This window comes from Lolium perenne, chromosome 5 (genome assembly GCF_019359855.2).
Source record: "Lolium perenne isolate Kyuss_39 chromosome 5, Kyuss_2.0, whole genome shotgun sequence".
In the NCBI taxonomy this organism is placed as follows: Eukaryota; Viridiplantae; Streptophyta; class Magnoliopsida; order Poales; family Poaceae; genus Lolium; species Lolium perenne.
The window spans coordinates 174,952,135-174,960,116 of NC_067248.2; positions in this window are offsets into that span (position 1 = coordinate 174,952,135).

The window sequence follows — 7,982 nt, forward strand, 5'->3', positions numbered from 1 at the left end:
GCATCATACTCCTCTCTTGATCCTTGAAAACTTCCTCCACACCAAACTCGAAACAACTCATTAGAGGGTTAGTGCACAATATAAATTGACATATTCAGAGGTGACACAATCATTCTTAACACTTCTGGACATTGCATAATGCTACTGGACATTAATGGATCAAAGAAATTCATCCAACATAGCGAAAGAGGCAATGCGAAATAAAAGGCAGAATCTGTCAAAACAGAACAGTTCGTATTGACGAATTTTAAAATGGCACCAGACTTGCTCAAATGAAAATGCTCAAATTGAATGAAAGTTGCGTACATATCTGAAGATCATGCACGTAAATTGGCTTAATTTTCTGAGCTACCTACAGGGAGGTGGACCCAGATTCGTGACAGCAAAGAAATCTGGAACTGTGCAGTAATCCAAATCTAGTACTTACTTTTCTATCAACGGCTTAACTTGGCACAACAAAACACAAAACTAAGATAAGGAGAGGTTACTACAGTAGTAAACAACTTCCAAGACACAAAATAAAAACAAAGTACTGTAGGTAAAAACATGGGTTGTCTCCCATAAGCGCTTTTCTTTAACGCCTTTCAGCTAGGCGCAGAAAGTGTGTATCAAGTATTATCAAGAGACGAAGTGTCAACATCATAATTTGTTCTCATAATAGAGTCAAAACGTACCTTCATTCTCTTTCTAGGGAAGTGTTCCATACCTTTCTTGAGAGGAAATTGATATTTTATATTACCTTCCTTCATATCAATAACAGCACCAACAGTTCGAAGAAAAGGTCTTCCCAATATAATGGGACAAGATGCATTGCATTCAATATCCAAGACAACAAAATCAACGGGAACAAGGTTATTGTTAACGGTAATGCGAACATTATCAACTTTCCCCAAAGGTTTCTTTGTAGAATGATCAGCAAGATTAACATCCAAATAACAATTTTTCAGCGGTGGCAAGTCAAGCATATTATAAATTTTCTTAGGCATAACAGAAATACTTGCACCAAGATCACATAAAGCATTACAATCAAAATCTTTAATCTTCATCTTAATGATGGGCTCCCAACCATCCTCTAACTTTTTAGGAATAGAGGCTTCACGCTCTAGTTTCTCTTCTCTAGCTTTTATAAGAGCATTTGTAATATGATGTGTAAAAGCCAAATTTATAGCACTAGCATTAGGACTTTTAGCAAGTTTTTGCAAGAACTTTATAACTTCAGAGATGTGGCAATCATCAAAATTCAAACCATTATAATCTAAAGCAATGGGATCATCATCCCCAATGTTGGAAAAAATTTCAGCAGCTTTATCACAGTGATTTCAATAGCTTTTAGCAGCTTTTAGGCAGTTTTTCGCGCTTTGCATTAGAAGTGGAAACATTGCTAACACCAATTCTTTTATTAGTATTAGTGGGAGGTGCAGCAACATGTGTAGCATTAGCATTACTAGTGGTGGTAATAGTCCAAACTTTAGCTATATTCTTTTCTTTAGCTAGTTTTTCATTTTCTTCTCTATCCCACCTAGCACGCAGCTTCAGCCATTAATCTTATATTCTCATTAATTCTAACTTGAATGGCATTTGCTGTAGTAGTAATTTTATTATGATGATTCTCATTAGGCAAAACTTTTGATTTCAAAAGATCAACATCAGCGACAAGACTATCGACTTTAGAAGCAAGTATATCAATTTTCCCAAGCTTTTCTTCAACAGATTTGTTAAAAGCAGTTTGTGTACTAATAAATTCTTTAAGCATGGCTTCAAGTCCAGGGGGTGAACTCCTATTATTGTTGTAAGAATTCCCATAAGAATTACCATAGCCGTTGCTATTATTATAAGGATATGGTCTATAGTTGTTACTAGAATTGTTCCGGTAAGCATTGTTGTTGAAATTATTATTTTTAATGAAGTTTACATCAACATGTTCTTCTTGTGCAACCAATGAAGCTAACGGAACATTATTAGGATCAATATTAGTCCTATCATTCACAAGCATAGACATAATAGCATCAATCTTATCACTCAAGGAAGAGGTTTCTTCGAGAATTTACCTTCTTACCTTGTGGAGCCCTTTCCGTGTGCCATTCAGAGTAGTTGATCATCATATTATCAAGAAGCTTTGTTGCTTCACCAAGAGTGATGGACATAAAGGTACCTCCAGCAGCTGAATCCAATAAATTCCGCGAAGAAAAATTTAGTCCTGCATAGAAGGTTTGGATGATCATCCAAGTAGTCAGTCCATGGGTTGGGCAATTTTTAACCAGAGATTTCATTCTTTCCCAAGCTTGAGCAACATGTTCAGTATCTAATTGTTTAAAATTCATTATGCTACTCCTCAAAGATATAATTTTAGCAGGGGGATAATATCTACCAATAAAAGCATCCTTGCATTTAGTCCATGAATCAATACTATTCTTAGGCAGAGATAGCAACCAATCTTTAGCTCTTCCTCTTAATGAGAAAGGGAACAATTTTAGTTTAATAATATCACCATCTACATCTTTATATTTTTGCATTTCACATAATTCAACAAAATTATTAAGATGGGTAGCAGCATCATCAGAACTAACACCAGAAAATTGCTCTCGCATAACAAGATTCAAGAAAGGTGTTTAATTTCAAAGAATTCTGCAGTAGTCGCAGGAGGATCAATCGGTGTGCAGACTACAGCATTATTATTTGTTGTTGTGAACTCACCCAACTTAGTGATTTCAGCGTTGGCCAATATAGCAACCGGAAATAAAACAAACTAGATAAAGTAAATGCAAGTAAACTAATTTTTTTGTGTTTTAGATATAGCAAACAAGATAGCAAATAAAGTAAAACTAGCAACTAATTTTTTTGTATTTTGATTTAGTGCAGCAAACAAAGTAGTAAATAAAACTAAGCAAGACAAAAACAAAGTAAAGAGATTGAGAAGTGGAGACTCCCCTTGCAGCGTGTCTTGATCTCCCCGGCAACGGCGCCAGAAATTTAGCTTGATGGCGTGTATTTCACACGTTCGTTGGGCAACCCCAAGAGGAAGGTATGATGCGCACAGCAGCAAGTTTTCCCTCAGAAAGAAACCAAGGTTTATCGAACCAGGAGGAGCCAAGAAGCACGTTGAAGGTTGATGGCGGCGGGATGTAGTGCGGCGCAACACCAGGGATTCCGGCGCCAACGTGGAACTTTGCACAACACAACCAAAGTACTTTGCCCCAACGAAACAAAGTGAGGTTGTCAATCTCACCGGCTTGCTGTAACAAAGAGTTAACCGTATTGTGTGGAAGATGATTGTTTGCAGAAAACAGTAGAACAAGTATTGCAAAGAGATTGTATTTCAAGAAAGAGAATTGGACCGGGGTCCACAGTTCACTAGAGGTGTCTCTCCCATAAGACGAACAGCATGTTGGGTGAACAAATTACAGTTGGGCAATTGACAAATAAAGAGAGCATGACCATGCACATACATATCATGATGAGTATAGTGAGATTTAATTGGGCATTACGACAAAGTACATAGACCGTCATCGTGATGAGCCAACCCCTTGAGGAACAACAGCGAATAGCGAATAAGCTTAAGTGTAAAGGTGGAGCTTTTCCTTTCATGTACCTTGGGCTCCCTATCTCGGACAGGAAGCTACGCCTTGAACAATGGTTGTTCTTGGTCCGCAAGCTTGCCAGTAGAATTGAACCGTGGTTGAGTAAACTCCTCACCTCCGGGGGAAGACTGATCCTATCCAATGCTTGCCTGGATAGTATTCCCATCTTTGCCATGGGCCTTTTCCTTCTACATGATGGGATTCATGCTAGATTCGACTCGCATCGCTCCAAATTCTTCTGGGAAGGAACGGGCAATAAGCGTAAATACCATATGGTTAATTGGCCTTCGGTATGTCGGCCGAAATCCTCAGGTGGGTTAGGCCTGCTTAACTCCAAAAAGATGAACATTGCCCTGCTGTCCAAATGGGTATGGAAGCTCTACCAGGACGATGAATCGATCTGGGCGACGATCATCAGAGCCAACAAGAGTAAAGCGAGGATTTTAGATAGAAATAACGAAAAAGTGACAAATAAAATAGGTCTACATCTTCCAATTCTACCAATTGTGGCCGGCCAGCCGATGGACCTTGTTTCTTTTTCTTCACACAAATGGGGCAGGTGTAAAGTAATATGAAAGTAACAGTGAGAAGACATAATAATGCTATCCAATTGTGCCGCTGCTAGTAATTAAGCATCACACATCAAACGATCCATCGCTTCGTCTACAGCGCTTTTATTTAATTTGGTGAGTCCACATCACCGATCCGTGGCGTGAAGCATCTCAGCCATCCATCCATCTGCTGATCCTAAACAAGTTTCACTGAGGGAATAGCTCATTTAGTTTCCCGCTCTTCCTCTAAAAAATCCAAACCTTTCACTATCTATAAATACGAAGCCATGGCTACCGCCGCGGGCGGCATCGCGTGCGTGACTTGTGACTTTGGACTTTGGCGAGGAGAGGAGAGGAGAGGAGAGGAGAGGAGAGGAGAGGCTGGCCACCAAGCGCTCTTCATGGTGTTTTTTGGCGCCGAGCGACGAGCTCCTTCCCTGGTGTGGCGCCGAGCGAGGAGAGAAGAGGAGAGGACGGCCAGCGAGCGCCCTTGGTGGTGTGGTGACGAGCGGCGAGGAGAGGAGAGGAGAGGAGAGGAGAGGCTGGCCACCAAGCGCTCTTCATGGTGTTTTTTGGCGCCGAGCGACGAGCTCCTTCCCTGGTGTGGCGCCGAGCGAGGAGAGAAGAGGAGAGGACGGCCAGCGAGCGCCCTTGGTGGTGTGGTGACGAGCGGCGAGGAGAGGAGAGGAGAGCTCCTTCCCCGATGCCAGCCAACCAGCGAGCGCTCTTCATGGTGTGCTGTGGCGAGGAGCGGCGAGCTCATTCCCTGATTCCATAGACTCCTCTCGTACCTTGTTCTTCAATCCATGGTGTGGCATGTCTGGCTGTCTTGCTAAATCACTAGTACCCTTAAGTAATTTTTTGGTGGCGAGGAGAGGAGAGGAGAGGCCGGCCGGCGAGCGCTCTTGGTGGCGTGGTGTGGCGACGAGCGGCGAGGAGAGGAGAGGAGAGCTCCTTCCCCGATGCCAACCAGCGATCGAGTGCTCTTGGTGGCGTGGTGTGGCGACGAGCGGCGAGCTTCTTTCCTGATCCCATAGACTCCTCTGGTACCTTGCTCTTCAATCCATGGCGTGATCTCTCTCTAAATCACTAGTACGTTTAAGTAATTTTATTAATGGAGTTCACAGGCCTGCTTGACTTTTCAGTCCCGTTCGCATTTCTTTCGTCTCCCAACACCACCAAACGAACTTGCCAGAACTGGACTGTTCCTCTTCCCACAGCTGGTTGGCCTACACGCACCTGCCAGCTCCTTCCCCGATGCTGGACAGCGAACGCTCTTCGTGGCGTGATATGGTGATGCGCGGCGCTCCTTCCATGATTCCATAGACTGCTCCGGTACGTTGTTCTTCAATCCATGGTGTGGCCTATCTCGCTAAGTAACTAGTACACGTAAGTAAATTTTTTGATGGAGTTTGGAGGCGACTCTTCAGTCCAAATCACATTCCTTCCGTCTCCCAACACCACTACACGAACTTGCCCGAACCGCGGATGGCTACTTGGCCTACACGTGCCTGCCTACTTATTTGAGAGGAGAGGAGAGGAGAGGAGAGGGGAGGCCAGCTAGCCAGCAAGCGCTCTTCGTGGCGTGGTGTGGCGACGAGCGGCGAGCTCCTTCCCTGATCCAGTAGACTCCTCTTGTACCTTGTTCTTCAATCTATGGTGTGACTTGTCTCGCTAAATCACTAGTACGCGTAAGTAGTTTCTTTAATGGAGTTCACATGCTTGCTGGACTTTTCGGTCCCCTTCACATCCCTTCCGTCTCCCAACACCAGCTAGAGCCGCACCGTTCCTCTTGCCGACGGCTGGTCGGCCTACACGCGCATGCGGGCTAATTGGGGCGAGAGTGCTTTACCCAGGCTGCCTTGTGCCAAACCTGGAAACATGGCTCACTAATATACTTTGGTGAGGAGAGGAGAGGCCGGCCAGCGAGCGGGCGCTCTTCATGGCGTGGTGCGGCGATGATCGACGAGCTTCTTCCCTGATCCCATAGACTCCGCTCGTACCTTGTTCTTCAATCCATGGCATGGGTGGCATGACCTGTCTCGCTAAATCACTAGCACGGGTAAGTAATTTCTTTGATGGAGTTCGTAAGCGTGCTAGACTTTCAGTCCCGTTGACATCCCTTTTGTCTTCCAACTCCACCATACGGAGAACGGATTGTTCCTCTTCCCCGACGCGGACAACCGCTCGGCCTACAGGCATCTGTCCGCTTATTGGCCAACTGTGTCGTACCCTAGCTACCTCGTTAAGAACCTGGAAACATGGCTCAGGCGTTGTGAGGATGAACTCAAGACTCCAGCCTCTCTAGTATTATCTTCATCGACTCGGGCTTCCGACATGTAGAACACCGAAAAAAGATCTTCATCTCTCCCACCAGAGGAAGCTGACATCTTTGTCCCGCAAGCCGAAGGAAGGCGACGGTGCTGACGGACACGCTAGTACCGTCTTCCGTCGACTCCAGCCTCCAGCGACATTAGTATTGTCTACATCAACGCCCTATGGTACACACTGGAACTTTTTTTCTTGGGAAAGTACAAAGTGGGACTAGAACTGCGAATAATGCATGCTTTCGCTCTATATGGAAGACTAGGAATAACATTTTCTTTCGCTCTATATTACCTAAAAGTCCAACTGTAACCACTAACATGATTGGAACATTGGGTGTCCACATAGTCTGTTTTACAGGTAAAGGAGACAAACCTCGATGTGATTAGTTGGGGAGCCAAATTGTTCGTGCAATTGTCAAATAAAGTGTTCCGAGCGAATCATGGATGGAGGCCCGTGGTGAGAAGACTGATGAACTGAAGGAAAACAAAGGAAGGATAAAAAAAAAAGTTGGCACATAATCAAGAATTAGAAAAAAAAACTCCTTTTACTTGTTGACTGAATATTTGCTTTTTCTTGAGACTCTTGGCTCTCTCGCTTTTTATTTTTCTTCTTTCTTTCTTTCTGTACTGAACAATTGTATGGTTTCTGATAATAGAAATCGGGAGAAATCCATTACCTTAAAGAAAAACACACACACCCTCCACACTGGAACTAGAACTAACATCATGTGGACACGTACAGCGGGAGGAACCTGATTCTCTAAAACTTCTTTTCTGCTTGTGTGGTTTCCAGAATTTCCAGCAAAAAAATGAAAGTAGCCAGTACATGATTTCCATGCTTTTTCAACCCGTCTGTTGTGCAAAGATAATACACACTTACGTGGTTATCCTCATATATTGTGCAAATGTCATGTTCGCTTGATCTGACCTTGCATGCTGGCCGGCAAACGCATAATCAACAACTGATCGAGAAACTTACATTTCAGAATAAAACCTGCTTGGTCTTGGACCAGGTTAGCATTAGCTATTTTACACGTCGATCAGGACTAACCAAACTACTTCATGTGCAGATCGATACATTCTTTGCCTGGTGTTGTTTACAGGAGCTTCAACAAGAAAAGAAAAGGTATGGCGGTGTGGGCAGTGCAGGGAGAAATGGAGGTGCTGCAGGCGCCACGGAGGAGAACCTTGGCGGAAGTCTGCGACGAGTTTCTCTTGTTGAATGCTGCAGATACGTCTGGACAGTTGGCAAGGAGGAATGCAAGTGAAAGAGGTTGGTCTCAAGGGCACATGTTGTTTTTCACTCTGTCTTCTGGTTATGCCTTCTCGGACCCTATCCCAGGCGGGGCAAGTACCTAGCAGTGTTGCATGACTAGCTAGCAACATCAATCCGGACTTTGAAACTGCTATATTTTACTTTGATACCATGAAATTATGATCAACTAAAGAAAAGATGCAGATTGTGCCGATTTTTTTTGGCATGACCCTGACTGTTTTTAGAACATCCAAACCTGCACACAAAGCAA